Below are 22,927 nucleotides of genomic sequence, written 5' to 3' on the forward strand. Positions count from 1 at the left end.
GCAAAACCGTGCAATAGAACGCGTTTGGTGATATGAAAACTAATGAACAATGTGATTCACGCGTCGATACTCATAGGAAAATTTAAAGATGAGGAAGTTGTTATTCCCAGGACTCCGATGATCCCAACAGATATGCCCTTTGAGTTTAAACGAACTCAATTCCCGATTCGTCTTGCCTTCGCAATGACGATCAACAAATCACGGGGCCAATCTTCGACTATTTTTGGCCTCAATCTAGAAAATGCGTGTTTTTCTCATGGTCAATTGTACGTGGCATGCTCACGTGTTGGCAAACCATCCGCATTATTTGTTCTTGCACCTGACCAAAAAAACAAAGAATGTCGTTTACCACAAGGTGCTTGAGTGAAAATCCGATTAATAAATTAATCAGAGTGTATCCCAACCTGAACAACATAGCTTTCAACAATTTTTTACCTAGAAATAATGGATAGGGCAATGCAACGTTTGCCGGGCCAGCTAGTAATATATAACAAGTAAGAAGACTCTAGTCGAGACTGCTCGACTAGGAGATACCCTGAACCCTCCAAGCTGATATTCTTATCATTCTGCACTTCTTTTATGCACGCACACATACATACACATGCATCCACCCTCACGCGCCCGCGCTCTGCTAACTGCGCAGTAAGCAGCGACTGCGCTTGAGCTGCGCTGCAGTGTGCGCAATAGTATGAGAATTTATTTGATGAATAATAATAATATGGTCAAAATAATAATCATATGGTCAAAATGTGTGTACATTCCAAAGCACAAGTCTCTAGTACTTGAAATACGTTTTTTGCAAATTGGGGGCGAAGGGGGCGTGGTATCCAAAATCTGTTGATTACAAAATGTTTGTATTCATCATATGTATATACACAGTAAATCTGAAGTCTCCACGTCTAATAGTACTCCGATGAGGCTCAAAAAACAAAATCAATTTTTCGATTATTCTCGATAAAAAAGTTATCGGATGAGTTATCGAAAAAATAAAGCAAACTCGTACTGCGTATGGTATACACGAGTATGCACAAAAAAATTCAGCTCTCTAGCTCTTATATCTTCTGAGATCTCGGCGTTCATACGGACAGACGGACGGACGGACGGACGGACGGACGGACGGACGGACGGACAGACGGACAGGGCTATATCGACTCAGCTCGTCGTGCTGATCAAGAATATATATACTTTATGGGGTCTGCGAAGATTCCTTCTGCCTGTTACATACTTTTACACAAAAACATTATACCCTGATTTCCCATTTTCAATGGGTTCAGGGTATAAAAATATTTATTGCGTATATATAAAAAGTTAAATATGTATATGATCAGTATCATACAAAGATATTTATTTTATGGGTTTGTTTTTATTTATAATCTATCCTGTTAGATAATTATGATACATTTGCATTAATATTTACATGTTTATAATTTCTGACTAGAGATTTAGGGTTAGAAGCGCCTTTGTATGATGATGATAATCATTTTTGTCGTACTATAAGGATACAGAAATTGATAATGAGAATGAGAATAATCTAATTTATTTGTATTAAGTTTCGTTAACCCGTGTTAACATAACAACATAACAATGACAACAAAAATAATTGTGAAGAAATATACAAATGAAAGATAGTGTTGATAATTAACCGGAGGCTGCCATCTTTATTATTTGACAATGATGGCAATAATGTGACAATGACATCAATATATATCCACTAGTCGGCTAATTTCACGTATTTTGATTTCTCTTTCTAATAGTCACAGATTCGGGTAAAAAGGAAACGTGGAACATAATTTATTTTTTTTTGTCGCATTTTTGTTAAACTATCCCTGACCGCCTGCTTGTCAAAGTTGTCCGCGAGGCTCTCGCTGGCTAATTATGCAGCCGAGTGTGAAACTCTCTCTTGGCGTGGTCTTCCTTGACAGCGCCTTTTAACAAATAAAGTTTTAATTGCTATGGTTTCAGATCTAATGACATCGTAGTTTTGGGCCCAACGTAAATGAAATTGTGCAAATTTATAAAAAGAATATGAATTATAATTGCCTAAATTTAGTTGAAATTAAATGTGCCAATGCGGGAAACGACATTAGTCTAGACGGCGCCACATTCCGATTGTCGTACGTTGCGTATGATTAATTTCTGATCAAAATTGATTTATTTATCTGGCTACGTGAATCACATATATGTACACATATCTAAATACACATATACGATATATAACGTATCGTTTGTCAATACATATATGTATGTATAAATTGAGGCTAATCAATTTATGGCTTTGAATGCCACAGATTCCTGAGAGTCCCTTATGGAAACAAAACCAAAGACAACGGAGACCGAAAGAAAAACAAAAGAGACAAATTACAAATACGTTGGGATAAGTTATCATCTCCCTCTTTCTCTTTCTCTTGCTTTTTCTTTTTCTCTTTTCAATTTCGATAAAGACCAAAGCCCCATTCAAATCAGGCACATACTCCCCATACAATCGTTACACTCAATCGAATGTGTGAAATTTCCCTTTCATAGCTGAATTAAATTCCAATGCACACACACGCACACATATACATATGTATATATGTATCTATATATAAATTTATATGTTTGTATACGCATATATAGTGCGAGTTTAAGCTACTGAAATGCCACACAGTGGGAGACTTGGTGGAAATCTTTGTTATATTTTGTATTTGATTAGGCCTTCTTTTCGATCTAAGATTGTATCAATTTTTAGCATATTTTTGAGCTAGTGATAATTGATAGATATATTATGTTTAATCTCAAAGACAATATATTATTAGTTTTAAATAATTTTACAAAATCTAATGTTATATTAAAATTTATAGATTATACATTTTCTGGACCTTCTTTGAAAGAAATGAAAATTTAATTCCGAGTATCTGTTGTTTAAAATATAAACAAAAATACACGTTTTTGGTTTAATTTTAAATGAGATGAGAAATGTATAACTAATATATTTATATATAGTTAATTTATATATCTAATTAACTATATTGTTAAGTTCGAAATTGGTTGTGATGTTAATGCTTAACTGTTATCCAATTTTTAATTCTATTATAAGATATAAGATGAATGACGAAGAATTCAATGAATAGAATATTTTTCACATATATTGTTTAGTTATGACCATAGTGCATGGTTTGTTTTTGCTTGGATTTTATTTAGCGCCGTCCTCCATTTTGAATGTCTTCCCTTCTAATTTCCTTGATCGAATTTACGGTTTTGTTGCTCATGTCATCAACTCAACTGAGAAATAACAACAAACTGAATATGTTTTCCATGTTAGTTTGTGTTGGGCTCCCTTGTCTCGGGCCATCCTCATCTTTTTCCAATTTCCATTATCCAAATAATTTTGGTATGCCAGTCGAGCGATTTGTGTTTTATCGGTCGGGTCTCTGGCTGACAAATTGCGCTGTAGAGAAATAAAATGCTGCATACATTTCGGCACACGAAAAAGTTCCAAACTATTGCCAAAAATGTCAAATGAAAAAATCGTGGCCCATAACCTTTCCAACCATTGTCCTTGGTGCCCACGCACAGCTGACATTTCGAGCGTGCGACTGCAACCGAATATGAAGGCGGAAGCAACGGAAAACTGCACGGCCAACAAGACAGCAGCCAAGTTGGCTTCACGCAACTGTTAATGCGCCAGTTTAGCGTAAGCACCGAATTCAAGCTTCAATGGTGAATTCCCGCCACAATCTCACGCAAAGCCCCACTCGAACAACAATAACAACTTAGCGCCCAGCAGACGGCAGAAGTCCACTGCATAATACTCGTTTCCATTGCTAAAAGCCTCTCAATATACTTAAATATCAATATTATCCGATTTTACACGCACCATTGGCCAGGCTGTCGAATGCATACGTATAGGTCACGTAAGGTTAGTCCCTGATAGTCAAATGGAGTTAATACTACATGTAGTACCATATATAGTGGTTATATATATTATTTTCTCCAGTCTATACTTATTATATATCTGATATACCCATTTAACTGAATAAGCGAGTATAATAAACTCACGCTGGCAACAATGTAAATGGTCACGTAGTGTTGGAAAATCTGCTGCGTAAGCACTTGCTGTTCGAGTTGGAGTTTAATTTAAAAAACTTTTGTTTAAACCCTTGCTCAAGCTATAAATAAACATAAACATATAACTAAAAAAGTTAATAAACTTAAGATCAACTAAACAAATACTGAAGAATTATTCTATAAATAAGAAGGGCTTGCAGAATAAAATAATTTAGACATATAATTCTCAAATAACTTAACTTTTTAGAATAGGTATAAGGAGTAAAAAGTTCTATTTAAAAATATATGCATGCAATCTATAGTTTCTTGTTACCCATATCGATAATAATCGATATTTGCCAACCCTTAACTCTAAAGTTAGAGCCTCTACTACGGGTTCTCGTCCGCTAGTTTTATATACGAATTCGAACTAATTCCATTCACATCTTTAAATGTCATATTTTCTTGTCAGCCACTCTCGACAATATTATCACGTCACATCCTAAGCCCGTTTAGAGTTTGGTTGACTTGCCATTGAATTGGATTTCAAATACATTTCAATAAAATTTTGTTACTTGCAGAGCGTGCAATGCACTCACGGTGCCATCGCTAGATGCATTTGTAGTTACACTTTTACTATTTTTTAAGAGTGTTCATAATGCATCGGAAATGCTCAACGAACGAAAAGGCAACTACATTAGCTTTTATTATACCTCATACCCACTGAGCAAGCGTAACTGAAGGTGTTATGTTTCTGGGCATTCATTCTGAAATGACAAATAGTTTCAATTTTCTTTTCAAATATCGGCAAGTTATGTTATATATTGTTGTATATAGTACAATGATTGAAAAAAGACAAGTTGTTACTTATTTATCTATTACCGAATTCTCTGTTCGACGAGAACATCTGTAAAGCCAAGTTTTTCAGACTTACACATACGGTATAGTCTTATATATATTGATAACTGTAAAATTAAAAAAAAAAAAAAAAATAGAATTTTATAAAAACATATCGTATCTACTTCCATATATAGTTAAACATAAAGGGTATATGATAGGAGGCTACTGCCTGTAAAGGAGTTTAGCTTGTTAGTCTTTAACAAGGACCAAATGTACATTCACCTACTTACTATATGCATATGCATGTTTCCCTCAGAAAAATGCAGTCGACTTATTGAGTGAATATTTCTATGCTAGCATATTCGACTTGAAGCAATTTCGTTTGTGTTGCCAAAAACGGTTGTTTCGTTAGATGCGCGATAAGGCGATACTCTTATATGCAAATTTGAGATTCATGTAAACGATGAGGCTGCTAAATTCGTAGCTGGGGGTGTGCGAAAGCCGCTGGCAATTCAGTCATAAAAATAATATTGCTTGGAGGGGGAGGTAAGTAAGGAGATACGGGTACGTGCTTTAAGCTTCATAAGACCTGACAGGCCACAGGAGCTTATGGAAGGGGTACTGAGAGGAAATCAACTAAGCTGATTGACTTAAGCGCGGCGGTTCCTTCCACTCAATGGGAGTTGGCCAAAGTGGCAGCAGCTACAAAAACAAGCAAGAACAATGGCAGTGTCAATGATTTGTCCGCAAAGTCTTGGAGTTCGCCTTAGTTGTAGCTAATGGACGGTGCTGGTCGCCAAAGATGCGCTTAAGTCAATTTGAGTTTCGCTCATTTCCTGAAAGCACTCGCCAGCCATAGGAATATAGAACAGGAGGTGGGGAGTCACAGGACGCAGGATACAAGTTGTCAGTAAAGTGAAAGTTTGGCATAGAGAGGGAGTGGCTGAGAGAGAGAGAGAGAGAGAGAGAGAGAGAGAGGACGGACGGACGGACGCGTGTTTCCGCTTAAAAGTTTGCGCTGACTATTGATGATGTCTGGTCAGGGACAAGTAGGTCCCCAATCAACTCATTTGTTGATTTTTACTGGCCCAGACTAATTGCCATTTAATGACGATGACAACTCCAAGAGTTCGACAGCTGTACATAAGCACACACATACGTGCATAAGTAGCTCGAGTGAGCTGTGCGCAAGCAGAGAAGATGAATTGCTAACTACTATGCTCTCGCCCATTAGTGAGTTTGTTTTGCTGCCTTGGCTGACCTTCCACAAAGATAGATTCGAAAATTCTAATTAATATATCAATAATTTTTATTTAAGATAACCCAATGCAATGCTTGTGCACAGAGTGGCAGAGAATTGGCCAACTCCTGAGCTCCTTCGATCTAGTTCATGTTTCAGTCTTCGCCAGCAGTAACTGCAGCCGCAGCAGCAGCACGAGTTTCAGCTTCAGCTAAACAGAGATTTAATCTTTAAATTGAATCAAGGAAAACAATGCACAATCATATGAGCATTTTACACTCGAGCTGCAGTTCGCATGCGGATAAGGGGCAGAGTGGGCAAATGGAGGGTGAAAGATAATGGCATCATCAGCAGCGAGCAGCAGCCAGACAATTGCTATGAAATAACAGAGAAATCGCACATGAATTGAAATAAAAGCAATTGTAATTGAAATTGAAAAGAAAATGTTATAGAGACTGCCTCGAAATCAATGACAGAATTTAGCCTTAAAAACCGCATAGTATGGGAAAATTTGTCATTGTTCTCTTTGACAAAGATAAACTCGCTTGCCGAGCATATAGATATCAGGCGACATTGTGTATGAATGTGCAAGTGACCTTAATACTTACTTTCGTGATATAACAAGTAAATAGTATTTAGTTAAGAGTAGATAAGAGTTGCTTCAGACAGCTGGAGATGGCTTCAAATGTAATGGAAAAGCGATTATGGGGAATTTCTTTTTATTCTACACCAGACATCTTGGGGCTGTACAATTTGTTGACCTTTTTTTAAAAAGATATTGCATTTAAGTTTTCAATATCTTATTTTTGGGCAGAGCCCCGTAATATTTTTAATCCACTTCTCACAGCTCATTATTTATTCAATGAGCAAATCCCACGGACATCACATCGTTTGACGTGGGGTCTCTTGCAGATGTTTTTTTTGTACATACTTATATCAGTAATTATAATTGGCATTTGTTCTTTTTTTTATTTATTAAGAGAAAGCGTTTGACCGTTTTGATAACGGTTAAGTTGATTTTTTGTCATATTAAGCTTCAAATAAGTAAGCCTATTCTATTGAGCGACTAGCAGATGCCCTCAAATTCACGCTGTGACGTTCTTTTGAACTGTTTATGCATATACATCGAAAGAAAATCAATAAAAAAGAAATATACAAATATTCTTCTTTTCGTTTAACTTTTCATTTAAGCTGTGAATTTGTCGTCAAACGACAAAATAATATTTCCGAGAAACCGACTCTCCACGGCAAGATATCATCTTAGCCAATTGAAGTGACAAATGCAAAACTGACAGAAAAACTAATTCATTCACAATTCACAATTGCGTTGCCATTAATAGAGTTCCATAAATAGCGTTTGCCAATGAACGTGAAGAGAAAATGCTCACGCTTGGAGGAACCACATTTTAAATGGGTTTCATGCTATAATTGATTTGTTGAAATGTATGTAACAGACAGAAGGGGGAGGTGGCAGACGTCATAGCCCATATATAGTGTAATCTCAATCAAGCCAAAGAGCTAAGTCGCCTGAGTCATGTTCGTCCGTAAGAATTCTGCAATTTCGTAAACAACCAAAGCATAAATTTTAAATTATAGACCCAAATTTTAATTCAATGAGTCTAAAATTTGTCGATTTCTCATGCCATTTTATTATTATTTTGATAAAATCTATTGTCTGACTTTGTTTCAGCGTAGCTTCAATACAATGGGATGGGATGGAAACAACCAATTCAGTAATAGGTTTTATTTAATGATTAAACCGATTTAATATATTTTGGTTATTTCAAATACTATAAACTGCTGTGGATTGAGAATAGTATAGCTAATACTGGAGTAAAAGATGTCCATGTCCTAGCAAGGCATTGTAATAACAGTCCTTTGCTAGTTGGGCATATCCAAGTGGGTGGCTTAATTGAGCATGTAACGATTGAGAAGAATAGCAATTGTCACTCTTTGATTGATTATGATACCCGCTCTTTGTAGGTTAGTACAGGGTCTCTCTTAGTCGGGAATAGAGCACTCTGACTTGTTCCTTCTAGAGTTTTGTACTTAAGGCTTTAAATTTAAAACAGTTTTGAAACTCAATTAAAGTTGCCCCTTTTTATACCCTGAACCCATTGAAAATGGGAAATCAGGGTATAATGGTTTTGTTAAAAGTATGTAACAGGCAGAAGGAGGCGTGGCAGACCCCACAAAGTATATATATTCTTGATCAGGACGACAAGCTGAGTCGATTTGGCCCTGTCCGTCTGTCTGTCCGTCCGTCCGTCCGTCCGTCCGTCCGTCCGTCCGTCCGTCCGTCCGTCCGTATGTATGAACGCGTCGATTTCAGAAGATATAAGAGCTAGAGACTTCAACTTTTTTTTTAAATGTCCGTATATATCACGCGCAGATCGAGTTTATCACTAAAAAACGATAACTCATTCCGATATTTTTTTATCGATAAAAAACCTTATCGAAGATCACTTAAATAATTATATCTCCTACATCTTTCAAGCTAGAGTCTCCAAATTTAAAATGTATATTAAGATGAATTTTATACAATTTCGGTTTTTGTTAAAATTTACCCCCCACACCTAAATCCACCCCCTCACCCTCATCTTTGTAAAAGTCGTATATCAAATACTAGAGACTTGAGCTTCGGTATACACATACATTTTAACATTATGATTACGTTCTGAAAGTTTCATTACGATCGTACGTCTAGAAATTAAATTATTAAATAAGTTTTCATTATATTGCCAACACTGCAATGCAACCCAAGCGCAATCGCCTGTATATGCGAGTGTGTGTGTGTGCGTGTGTGTTTTCTAATTATTATTGAAATATCAGTTGCTTGTAGGGTTCAGGGGATCTCGTAGTCGAGCAGTCTCGACTAGAGCTTTCTTACTTGTTATACCCTGAACCCATTGAAAATGGGAAATCAGGGTATAATGGTTTTGTTAAAAGTATGTAACAGGCAGAAGGAGGCGTGGCAGACCCCACAAAGTATATATATTCTTGATCGGGGCGACAAGCTGAGTCGATTTGGCCCTGTCCGTCTGTCCGTCCGTCCGTCCGTCCGTCCGTCCGTCCGTATGTATGAACGCGTCGATTTCAGAAGATATAAGAGCTAGAGACTTCAACTTTTTTTTAAAATGTCCGTATATATCACGCGCAGATCGAGTTTATCACTAAAAAACGATAACTCATTCCGATATTTTTTTATCGATAAAAAACCTTATCGAAGATCACTTAAAAAATTATATCTCCTACATCTTTCAAGCTAGAGTCTCCAAATTTAAAATGTATATAAAGATGTATTTTATACAATTTCGGTTTTTGTTAAAATTTACCCCCCACCCCTAAATCCACCCCCTCACCCTCATCTTTGTAAAAGTCGTATATCAAATACTAGAGACTTGTGCTTCGGTATACACATACATTTAAACATTATGATTACGTTCTGAAAGTTTCATTACGATCGTACGTCTAGAAATTAAATTATTCAACAAATAAGTTGTCATTATATTGCCACACTGCAGCGCAACCCAAGCGCAATCGCCTATATATGTGAGTGTGTGTGTGCGCGTGAGTTTGTATGTATGCGTGTGTGTGTGTGTGCGTGTGTGTTTGCTAATTACTATTGAAATATAAGTTGCTTGTAGGGTTCAGGGGATCTCGTAGTCGAGCAGTCTCGACTAGAGCTTTCTTTCTTGTTTAAGTTGCGATTGCCTTAGCCCGTCCAGAAAGTTCGCTCCCGATGCGCTCAAAGTTGTCGTCAATGTCAATGGACAATATTCCCGTTGAGCATAAGTAAACGCTGTCGGCTGCTACGCAGCTACTCAGTTAGTCAAACAGTCAATATCTGGCTGGCAGCGCAGAGTCATGTGTGCGCATACATAAACATATTGATGTACGTATATCTATTTTTCACACACTGGCAAACATACTTGTGCTTCTAAATAACCCTTTGTCACGGCACATCAGCAGGGTTTTAGGTTCGCTTGTCTGCTGAAATATCAGCGCCTGCAGTTTTCATTAGTTCTATGCCCATGTATCTGTGTGTCTATGTATGTTTTTTTTTTTTTTTTTTTTTTTTTTTTATACCCTGAACCCATTGAAAATGGGAAATCAGGGTATAATGGTTTTGTTAAAATGTATGTAACAGGCAGAAGGAGGCGTGGCAGACCCCACAAAGTATATATATTCTTGATCAGGGCGACGAGCTGAGTCGATTTAGCCCTGTCCGTCTGTCTGTCCGTCCGTCCGTCCGTCCGTCCGTCCGTCCGTCCGTATGTTTGAACGCGTCGATTTCAGAAGATATAAGAGCTAGAGACTTCAACTTTTTTTTAAAATGTCCGTAAAAACAGCGCGCATATCGAGTTTTTCACTAAAAAACGATAACTCATTCCGATAGTTTTTTATCGATAAAAAACCTTATCGAAGATCACTTAAATAATTATATCTCTTACATCTTTCAAGCTAGAGTCTCCAAATTTAAAATGTATATTAAGATGTATTTTATACAATTTCGGTTTTTGTTAAAATTTACCCCCCACCCCTAAATCCACCCCCTCACCCTCATCTTTGTAAAAGTCGTATATCAAATACTAGAGACTTGTGCTTCGGTATGCACATACGTTTAAACATCATGATTACGTTCTGTAAGTTTCATTACGATCGTACGTCTAGAAATTAAATTATTCAACAAATAAGTTCTCATAATATTGCCAACACTGCAGCGCAACCCAAGAGCAATAGGTTATAAATTTATAACTCCTACATTTTTAGAGCTATAGTCTCCAAATTTTAAAAGTATACTCCAATGCATTTTATACAATTTCGGTTTTTGTTATATTTTGGATACCGGCTCCAAATTCACCAGAATCCCCAGTGAAGGTCAGATTCTAGTATAGCTAATTGTGAATGATTTGATTTGATGTTTTCTTTTAAATGCCAAATATTCAATAGAATGTGTAGATCATATGCTGAAAGTTTCATTAAATTCGGTTTAGTCAATCGACGTTAAAAAATAACAAAATGTTTGGCCAATTAACAAACGCACGTGCTGCAGCAACAGCAGTTTTCCAATACGTGTGCACACATGCATTCAAACATCTTCTAGCACATTCTTTGAATCACATCAGCAGTTAGTTTCGTTTAGTTCTGCTAGATGGCGTTGCATCAGTGAATCTATTTCAGTTTTGACATTGCAAATGAGAACAGAGGAGTGGCGTCATGGTAGAGGGCGCGGCGCTCGATCGCTAGGTCCCCGGTTCAAATCCTGCTTGGGCGTATTGTAGTTTTCTTTTAATTGCTTCAAAACTTTTATATATTTGTGATTAAATTTCTTTTATATTTTTTCAAAAATCGAAATTGAAATTTTAACATTTTTATTAGTTTGGTTGTTCTTGCACATTCTTAAAGTCACATCAGCAGTTAGTTTGACTTAGATTTGGTAGATGGCGCTGTAGCAGTGAATCTATTTCAGTTTTGACATTGAAAATTAAGACAGAAGGGTGGCGTCAAGGTAGAAAGCGCGGCGCTTGATCACAAGGTCTCGGGCTCAAACCCGGAGCGTGTCGGAATTATCTCTTTTAATTGTTTCAAAATTTTTATTTATTTAATTAAATGAGTTTTCTATTTAATTTATATTTTTAAATACATCGAAATTGAAATTTGAACCATACTAAATGTGCTTTTCTATTATTTTGGTTCAGGGTAGTATCTAGTCGAGCACTCTCGACTAGAGTTTTCTTACTTGTTTTTTTTTTTTTTGTCTCGAGCATCGCGCGGTTGTTGGGCTATTATATTTTCCCTTCTTGGCGAGTGTCGATATTTCGTCACGAATTTTGTATAAATTATAAATATTTAAGAAAATGTACAAAAAAGTAGAACGAATCCGCTTATAGCATTCGTCATTTAATTGCGCCGAAATGTCCTAATTCGACCCCATATATAAAACTATATGAAAGGGATCCTATTGGTTAAATCGTCAGTCCCTTAAGCGCCTTTATAACCGAATTACACAGCATTCAGTTCTTTTTTTGGTATTGTTTATTTAGCACATTGATTTACATTATTCAAATTTTCATAAAGCAACATAATAAATAGGGTTTCCCCTTTATAGAATAGAATTAATATACAAGTACTTCTTCAGATAATTAGTTGTTGATAAATTATAATGATCAAAATCATGTGTGATATGCTCCATCTGAAAGAGTATTTCAGTTTCGGTGTGCGTTACATTATCGCCGAGTTTTTCTTTTTATACCCTGAACCCATTGAAAATGGGAAATCAGGGTATAATGGTTTTGTTAAAATGTATGTAACAGGCAGAAGGAGGCGTGGCAGACCCCACAAAGTATATATATTCTTGATCAGGGCGACGAGCTGAGTCGATTTAGCCCTGTCCGTCTGTCTGTCCGTCCGTCCGTCCGTCCGTCCGTCCGTCCGTCCGTATGTTTGAACGCGTCGATTTCAGAAGATATAAGAGCTAGAGACTTCAACTTTTTTTTAAAATGTCCGTAAAAACAGCGCGCATATCGAGTTTTTCACTAAAAAACGATAACTCATTCCGATAGTTTTTTATCGATAAAAAACCTTATCGAAGATCACTTAAATAATTATATCTCTTACATCTTTCAAGCTAGAGTCTCCAAATTTAAAATGTATATTAAGATGTATTTTATACAATTTCGGTTTTTGTTAAAATTTACCCCCCACCCCTAAATCCACCCCCTCACCCTCATCTTTGTAAAAGTCGTATATCAAATACTAGAGACTTGTGCTTCGGTATGCACATACGTTTAAACATCATGATTACGTTCTGTAAGTTTCATTACGATCGTACGTCTAGAAATTAAATTATTCAACAAATAAGTTCTCATAATATTGCCAACACTGCAGCGCAACCCAAGAGCAATAGGTTATAAATTTATAACTCCTACATTTTTAGAGCTATAGTCTCCAAATTTTAAAAGTATACTCCAATGCATTTTATACAATTTCGGTTTTTGTTATATTTTGGATACCGGCTCCAAATTCACCAGAATCCCCAGTGAAGGTCAGATTCTAGTATAGCTAATTGTGAATGATTTGATTTGATGTTTTCTTTTAAATGCCAAATATTCAATAGAATGTGTAGATCATATGCTGAAAGTTTCATTAAATTCGGTTTAGTCAATCGACGTTAAAAAATAACAAAATGTTTGGCCAATTAACAAACGCACGTGCTGCAGCAACAGCAGTTTTCCAATACGTGTGCACACATGCATTCAAACATCTTCTAGCACATTCTTTGAATCACATCAGCAGTTAGTTTCGTTTAGTTCTGCTAGATGGCGTTGCATCAGTGAATCTATTTCAGTTTTGACATTGCAAATGAGAACAGAGGAGTGGCGTCATGGTAGAGGGCGCGGCGCTCGATCGCTAGGTCCCCGGTTCAAATCCTGCTTGGGCGTATTGTAGTTTTCTTTTAATTGCTTCAAAACTTTTATATATTTGTGATTAAATTTCTTTTATATTTTTTCAAAAATCGAAATTGAAATTTTAACATTTTTATTAGTTTGGTTGTTCTTGCACATTCTTAAAGTCACATCAGCAGTTAGTTTGACTTAGATTTGGTAGATGGCGCTGTAGCAGTGAATCTATTTCAGTTTTGACATTGAAAATTAAGACAGAAGGGTGGCGTCAAGGTAGAAAGCGCGGCGCTTGATCACAAGGTCTCGGGCTCAAACCCGGAGCGTGTCGGAATTATCTCTTTTAATTGTTTCAAAATTTTTATTTATTTAATTAAATGAGTTTTCTATTTAATTTATATTTTTAAATACATCGAAATTGAAATTTGAACCATACTAAATGTGCTTTTCTATTATTTTGGTTCAGGGTAGTATCTAGTCGAGCACTCTCGACTAGAGTTTTCTTACTTGTTTAATTTTAAGCGCATGTAGTTTGTCAGTGTCAGACCGTGGGCGTGCTTGTTGTGCCGTTATGTGCAGTTGGGGCCTGATTAAATGAGCATCACGTGATGCAGCACCTGCCTTCACCTGCTGTTCCGCAACATTTCAGGTATGCAAATTGAAAAGTTTGTCTTCCTACGCTGACGTACCAGCCTCAGCGGATAACTATTTAAGCTGGGCTAAGTTCTAAGCAGCCGCAATTGACGACAATCAAATCAAATTTTAATGCAAAGTACTCAATTTGTAAGCTGTTTATAAAATGTGTGTAGCATTTCATTTATCTAGAACTATTTTAACTGTTAACAGAGTGTCGTGATTAAAAGTTTGTTTTCATTGAGTTGAATAGATTTTGTGTCTAATTAAAATTAATTACAGATACAGATACAGGTACAGATACAGATACAGATGCAGATGCAGATACAGATACAGATACAGATACAGATACAGATACAGATACAGATACAGATACAGATACAGATACAGATACAGATACAGATACAGATACAGATACAGATATAGATACAGATACAGATACAGATACAGATACAGATACAGATACAGATACAGATACAGATACAGATACAGATACAGATACAGATACAGATACAGATACAGATACAGATACAGATACAGATACAGATATTTAGAGATATTTAACTTTCTATAGCATGAACAAACAAGTTAACAAAGTTAGATGATTGACCTACGGGCTTAAATTGCTCTGGCACATGGGCTGACCATTGGCAACATGGACTGGAATATACTGAAACCAAATGCAAATTAAGTTGCGGTCTGTGCAAGTCGAATGGAACGCCAATGTTGCGCCGCTAGCTAAAATGAGTTCGATCTTCCTGTGTTCCTAGATGAATGCAAACTTTCTTAATTATCCGCCCCAAAAATTGGTGGTGTATGCTGAAAGTTGACGTCCTTCAGAGGATTTTCGTAAAAGTTTTGCTGTTTAGTGTTTTTGCCAATCGAACGGAGCATTCTTCATTTGTTCGAGGGCTAAAAGAAAGTATTTAATTAAATACTCAATAGGCTAATTAAAGCAAGCCAAATAACCTAATACTCTGCACAAATTTGTTGGACGGAAGTTATTGAAAAGGTTTAGCGAATTTATGGTATTACATTAGTACTAGGTTTTATTTCAACGGTCAAATATGTGTATGTGCTTATATCAACTGCAAGATACACAGACTTTTATTATCATATAGATAAATCATAAATTTTATAAATCTCTTGCATAATGATTTGAAAGTAAGCAAAGAATTGATTTTATGCTAACATGTGATTTCATTCAACAAGGAGCACAATGAAGGTTTGTAGCCCCTGGCAAATGGCGATTACATTACAAGAGTACACACGTCCATGTCTATATGTATGTATGAGGCTATATGTGTGCGTGTGTGTGTGCATTATTGGCACAATGACATGGTACGCCAAGTGAAAGTCTTTTCGTCTTGCCCGAAAAGCCGTTGTTGAAGTGAAAGTCATTAATTTATGGCACAATGAAACGGCATCTGCGTGAGAAATACCGAATGACCACATGATGTTGCTAAGCTTTTGTCTTTGTCGTTTTAAACGGATACCGGAGCGGGAGACTCAAGCAGCAGAAGTGATTCAAGCAGCTGAAACTAAAATTAAAAATTAAGCAGCTTTCACCGCTTAAGAGCCCGAGTACTTTTTATGGATGATATAATGACAGTTTCGCCCTAAAGTCATTGAGTGAGACTTTTATGGGAGCGATGGTGTGCACGCTTAAAAGATACCCTTAACTCTGCGATGATGATCATCGGCTTTGAGATCATTATCATTATTATAGGCTGTGATCTTATGAGCTACTTCAGAGATGGCTCCTATACATTTGTTGACATTTGAAAATTATTCAGGACATGAAATATAAATATTGAAGAGAGAAATACAATCCGTTAAAAGCGATTCGAATCCCTACATTGGGTAGCAAATAAATAAATTTGCTGACATTTAAGATGCGTATAAAGTACGCAAACAAGTACATACATACAGGCACACCAAGGCCTTTCAACCATGTGGACTGAACCGCACATACACAATAAACTGGCTGACACATTGACATTTATTAAGGGCATGCGGGCATCGCGTAATATGCACAAAAACCGTTTTGCCATAAAATATGTAGCATTAAGTAGTGCTGGGAAGCTTGTACTGCTTGAATATAAATCAGCATTTAACGGGTAGGTCTCTTTTTTAATTACAAGATAAATGAGCCGGGCGCATAAATTGCCCGGGTGAGCCACTAAAAAGTTTTGTCGATAGTTGCAGTCGCCTCCGTTGTCCCGTTCGCCCACGAAGACGTCATTGCGAACCACCACCACCCTTCTGCCAAGAAAAGTGATCAACAAATTAGCTGCTCCAAAGAGTCATGCGGGACGAGCCGAGGAGCGCGTGCACTTGCGGAGGGAGAGACGAGTCATAAGTACTGGGCCATTTAGTTAGTCGAGTAGGAGCATCACATGGCACTCGGTCTCAGATATGGCTAGTAGCCTCGTAAATATTTGGAAAGCATTGGCTTAACAATGCCATTGTGTTTGAGTAGCGGAGTAAGGTTCAGTTAAATGCGTCTGTCAAAAGCGCTTAAAAGTCAATTAGCTTAAGATAATTCATGTCGAATTCTGACAATTGTACTTAAGTATTAATATCTAATGTATTAAAGAGCTAGAGACTTGAATTTTTTTTCCTAGGTCCGTGTATATTACGCGCATATCAAGTTTATCACTAAAAATCGATAACAACTCCCAATATTTTATTATCGATTAAAAACCTTATCGAAAGCTAGTTTTTTAATTATATCTTCTACACCTTTAGAGCTAGAGCTTCCAAATTTTAAATGTAGACTTATGTGTATTTTATATAATTTCGGTTTTTGTTAAAATTTACCCCCCACTCCTAAATTCACACCTCACCCTCACTTTTGAAAAAGGCGTATTTCAAGTACTAGAGACTTTTGGCATGTACATGCATCTGAACATTACAATTAAGTTCTGAAAGTTTCATTAAGATCGTACGTCTAGAAATTAAATTATTCAACAAATATATTCGTATTATATTGCCCGCACTGCAGCGCAGCCCAAGCGCAGTCGCTGCTTACTGCGCAGTTAGCAGAGCGCGTTCTAGCACGTGCGTGTGTATGTATGTCTTGAATATCAGATTGGAGGGTTCAGGGTATCTCCTAGTCGAGCAGTCTCGACTAGAGTTTTCTTACTTGTTCTTATTGTGAATTACCACTGGAATTACATATCACTGACCAGTGATATTATTATATGGTCAGTGATAATATTTAGATACATTGCTACATCGATATGTTTGATATATCGATACTGGTTTTAAATGAACTAATCAAATATTTTGTTTCATATGATACGATCAACCTAGAAAAGACAACTATTAAATTTTTTTAATATAATGTAATTATTATTAAATAGTTAGCTAGATCCGATTACTTTTAGTTTTGTACTTTCATTTAGCCAGCTATAGCCCTAGTTCGCAGTTGCCGTGGCAAAAGTTTTGCCACGCGCTGCCAATTACGAATTGGCTAAATGAAACTCAATACGCCGCAATGTTCATGTACATACACAAATACATACATACATACATACAATAATAAGTATATAAGATACTGAAGATTATTAACGCTTCTTGTTGACACTTGATCATTAATTATATTTGCGCGTGGCGGGGCGTAATCGTATCGGAGGCAAGCGAGTAATCATATAAAAAGCGGCAAAGTTAATTGATTGACGATGGTTGGGGATATGTTGCGGTTGCGGAAGCGGATGCGGATGTTGCTAAAAGACAGGAAAACTTCGCAACAGGAGCACAATTTGCTTTATTAAATTGCCATTAACTTCGGCCTTGGTTAAAGTTAACTAACTAACTGGGTCAACACACGGTGCGTGTACGCCATGTGGCCAACCGGTTGATTAGAGAGGGTAGCTTGAAGCCTACTCACAGCGTAGGCTTTGGCTAGGGCAAAAAACAATGCAACTGGGCCTTGGTATACCATTTGGCATGCCCTTAAATCAATGCACAGTCTGGCGTCCAATCGCTGTGGGTTTTGGACAAAATGATTTATGATACGAGCCGGCATTTCGTTTGTCCAGTCGCCGCCGGACACGAATGCAAATGGCAATAGCAACTGCAAATAAAAAAAAAAAAAAAACAAATGCACATGTGCGCATAAATGTGGTAAACAGATACGTTCGAGTTGGGAAACATAGATCCCTGGACGCAGATCCAACTGCACACAGTGCCCATAAGCGGAAATTATGGCTTCAAGTTTGCTTTTCACTTCGTTGTAAATAACACTGATTGACGTTGCGTGCGGCTGCCGCATTTTAATTATACAATACGACTTTGTTAATGCTTAACATTATATCGGAAAATTTAAGAGCCAGGTCCATGACACTGATTAAGACATATGGTTGGCTAACAATTACATCTCTCAGATATAACCGTTCAGCTGTCAGTGAAAGTAAATTGAAAATTTCGACTGCTCAGCAATTGTGAGATGTATGTTAAATATACCCTGTAAATGTTTATCATAAAGTTTTGCGTCAGGCTGTTATCGGTTTAGTAGCACGATTAATAACTTATTTTATATATTGAAAATTTTTGTTGTAAAAATAAATAAATAACAAGTAAGAAGACTCTAGTCGAGACTGCTCGACTAGGAGATACCCTGAACCCTCCAGTCTGATATTCCAATCACTCTGCTCCTTTTTTAGGCACACATACACACGCACGTATTAGAACGCGCTCTGCTAACTGCGCAGTAAGCAGCGACTGCGCTTGGGCTGCGCTGCAGTGTGCTCAATATGAAACGAATTTATTTGTTGAATAATTTATTTTCTAGACATCCAATCTTAATAAAACTTTCAGAACATACTCATAATGTTCAAATAAATGTACATTCCAAAGCACAAGTCTCTAATACTTGAAATACGCCTTTTACAAAGGTGTGGGTGAGGGGTCGAATTTAGGGGTGGTGGGTAAAGTTTAACAAAAACCGAAATTATATAAAATACACATAAGTCTACATTTGAAATTTGGAAGCTCTAGCTCTAACGGTGTAGGCGCTATAATTAAATAACTAGCTTTCGATACGGATTTTAATCGATAATAAAATATCGGGAGTAGTTATCGATTTTTAGTGATAAACTTGATATGCGCGTGATATACACGGACCTAGGAAAAAAAATTTCAAGTCTCTAGCTCTTATATCTTCTGAGATCGACGCGTTCATACATACGGATGGACGGGCAGACAGACAGACAGACGGACAGGGCCAAATCGACTCAGCTCGTCGCCCTGATCAAGAATATATATACTTTGTGGGGTCTGCCACGCCTCCTTCTGCCTGTTACATACATTTTAACAAAACCATTATACCCTGATTTCCCATTTTCAATGGGTTCAGGGTATAAAAACGTACATATAGTATGGTTAAAATTTCAATTTCGATTTTTGAAAAAATATAAGAGAAATTTAATCAAATATATAAAAATTTTGAAGCAATTAAAAGAAAACTACAATGTGCCCACAGCAGGATTTGAACCAGTGACCTCGCGATCGAGCGCCGCGCCCTCTACCATGACGCCACCCTTCTGCTCTGATTTGCAATGTCAAAACTGAAATAGAATCACTGATGCAACGCCATCTAGCAGAACTAAACGAAACTAACTGCTGATGTGATTCTAAGAATGTGCTAGAAGATGTTTGAATGTATGTGTGCACACGTATAGGAAAACTGCTGTTGCTGCAGCACGTGCGTTTGTTAATTGGCCAAACATTTTGTTAATTTATTAACGTCGATTGATTTAATGGAATTTAATGAAACTTTCAACATATGATCTACATATTCTATTGAATATTTGGTATTTAAAAAAAAACATATCAAATCATTCACAATTAGCTATACTAGCATCTGACCTTCACTGGGGATTCTGGTGAATTTGGAGCCGGTATCCAAAATATAACAAAAACCGAAATTGTATAAAATGCATTGGAATATATTTTTAAAATTTGGAGACTACAGCTCTAAAAATGTAGGAGATATAAATTTGTAACCTATTGCGCTTGGGTTGCGCTGCAGTGTTGGCAATATTATGAGAACTTATTTGTTGAATAATTTAATTTCTAGACGTACGATCGTAATGAAACAGAACGTAATCATGATGTTTAAATGTATGTGTATACCGAAGCACAAGTCTCTAGTATTTGATATACGATTTTACAAAGATGAAGGTGAGGGGGTGGATTTAGGGGTGGGGGGTAAATTCTAACAAATGGGAAATCAGGGTATAATGGTTTTGTTAAAAGTATGTAACAGGCAGAAGGAGGCGTGGCAGACCCCACAAAGTATATATATTCTTGATCAGGGCGACGAGCTGAGTCGATTTAGCCCTGTCCGTCTGTCTGTCCGTCCGTCCGTCCGTCCGTCCGTCCGTCCGTCCGTCCGTCCGTATGTTTGAACGCGTCGATTTCAGAAGATATAAGAGCTAGAGACTTCAACTTTTTTTTAAAATGTCCGTAAAAACAGCGCGCATATCGAGTTTTTCACTAAAAAACGATAACTCATTCCGATAGTTTTTTATCGATAAAAAACCTTATCGAAGATCACTTAAATAATTATATCTCTTACATCTTTCAAGCTAGAGTCTCCAAATTTAAAATGTATATTAAGATGTATTTTATACAATTTCGGTTTTTGTTAAAATTTACCCCCCACCCCTAAATCCACCCCCTCACCCTCATCTTTGTAAAAGTCGTATATCAAATACTAGAGACTTGTGCTTCGGTATGCACATACGTTTAAACATCATGATTACGTTCTGTAAGTTTCATTACGATCGTACGTCTAGAAATTAAATTATTCAACAAATAAGTTCTCATAATATTGCCAACACTGCAGCGCAACCCAAGAGCAATAGGTTATAAATTTATAACTCCTACATTTTTAGAGCTATAGTCTCCAAATTTTAAAAGTATACTCCAATGCATTTTATACAATTTCGGTTTTTGTTATATTTTGGATACCGGCTCCAAATTCACCAGAATCCCCAGTGAAGGTCAGATTCTAGTATAGCTAATTGTGAATGATTTGATTTGATGTTTTCTTTTAAATGCCAAATATTCAATAGAATGTGTAGATCATATGCTGAAAGTTTCATTAAATTCGGTTTAGTCAATCGACGTTAAAAAATAACAAAATGTTTGGCCAATTAACAAACGCACGTGCTGCAGCAACAGCAGTTTTCCAATACGTGTGCACACATGCATTCAAACATCTTCTAGCACATTCTTTGAATCACATCAGCAGTTAGTTTCGTTTAGTTCTGCTAGATGGCGTTGCATCAGTGAATCTATTTCAGTTTTGACATTGCAAATGAGAACAGAGGAGTGGCGTCATGGTAGAGGGCGCGGCGCTCGATCGCTAGGTCCCCGGTTCAAATCCTGCTTGGGCGTATTGTAGTTTTCTTTTAATTGCTTCAAAACTTTTATATATTTGTGATTAAATTTCTTTTATATTTTTTCAAAAATCGAAATTGAAATTTTAACATTTTTATTAGTTTGGTTGTTCTTGCACATTCTTAAAGTCACATCAGCAGTTAGTTTGACTTAGATTTGGTAGATGGCGCTGTAGCAGTGAATCTATTTCAGTTTTGACATTGAAAATTAAGACAGAAGGGTGGCGTCAAGGTAGAAAGCGCGGCGCTTGATCACAAGGTCTCGGGCTCAAACCCGGAGCGTGTCGGAATTATCTCTTTTAATTGTTTCAAAATTTTTATTTATTTAATTAAATGAGTTTTCTATTTAATTTATATTTTTAAATACATCGAAATTGAAATTTGAACCATACTAAATGTGCTTTTCTATTATTTTGGTTCAGGGTAGTATCTAGTCGAGCACTCTCGACTAGAGTTTTCTTACTTGTTATTAGTTTGGTTGTTCTTGTTATTAGTTTGGTTGTTCTTGCACATTCTTAAAGTCACATCAGCAGTTAGTTTGACTTAGATTTGGTAGATGGCGCTGCAGCAGTGAATCTATTTCAGTTTTGACATTAGAAACCAGATCAGAAGGGTGGCGTTAAGGTAGAAAGCGCGGCGCTTGATAACGAGGTCTCGGGTTCAAACCCAGAGCGCGTCGTAATTCTTTTTTTTAATTGTTTCAAAATTTTTATATATTTAATTAAATGAGTTTTCTATTTCATTTATATTTTTAAATACATCGAAATTGAAATTTGAACCATACTAAATGAGCTTTTCTATTAGTTTGGTTCAGGGTAGTATCTAGTCGAGCGCTCTCGACTAGAGTTTTCTTACTTGTTAATAATAATGGTTTTGTGTAAAAGTATGTAACGGGCAGAAGGAATCATCGCAGACCCCATAAAGTATATATATTGTTAATCAGGACGACGAGCTGAGTTGATATAGCCCTGTCCGTCTGTTCGTCTGTCCGTCCGTCCATCCCATAACTTTTTTATCGAGAATAATCGAAAAATTGATTTAGTTTTCTCAGCCTCATGCGCAGTTAGTAGAGCTCGTTTTTATACATACATGTGTATATGCATAAAAGAAGTACAGAATGATTAGACTATCAGATTGGAGGGTTCAGGGTATCTCCTAGTCGAGCAGTCTCGACTAGAGCCTTCTTACTTGTTCAATATAAAATTAAATCTTTTAAGCTAGAGTCTCCAAATTTTAAATACATATATATATTAGGGTGTATTTTATAGATTTTCGATTTTTAATATATTTCCTCAAGGTTTACTTAAGCATTTCCTCCAAATTTTTAATGCTTAGCTGATCGATCACATACTGCACCGCACTTTGCTGCGCAT

Source organism: Drosophila navojoa, chromosome 4 (genome assembly GCF_054131105.1).
Source record: "Drosophila navojoa isolate 15081-1374.11 chromosome 4, UAZ_NAV_1.0, whole genome shotgun sequence".
Classification (NCBI taxonomy): Eukaryota; Metazoa; Arthropoda; class Insecta; order Diptera; family Drosophilidae; genus Drosophila; species Drosophila navojoa.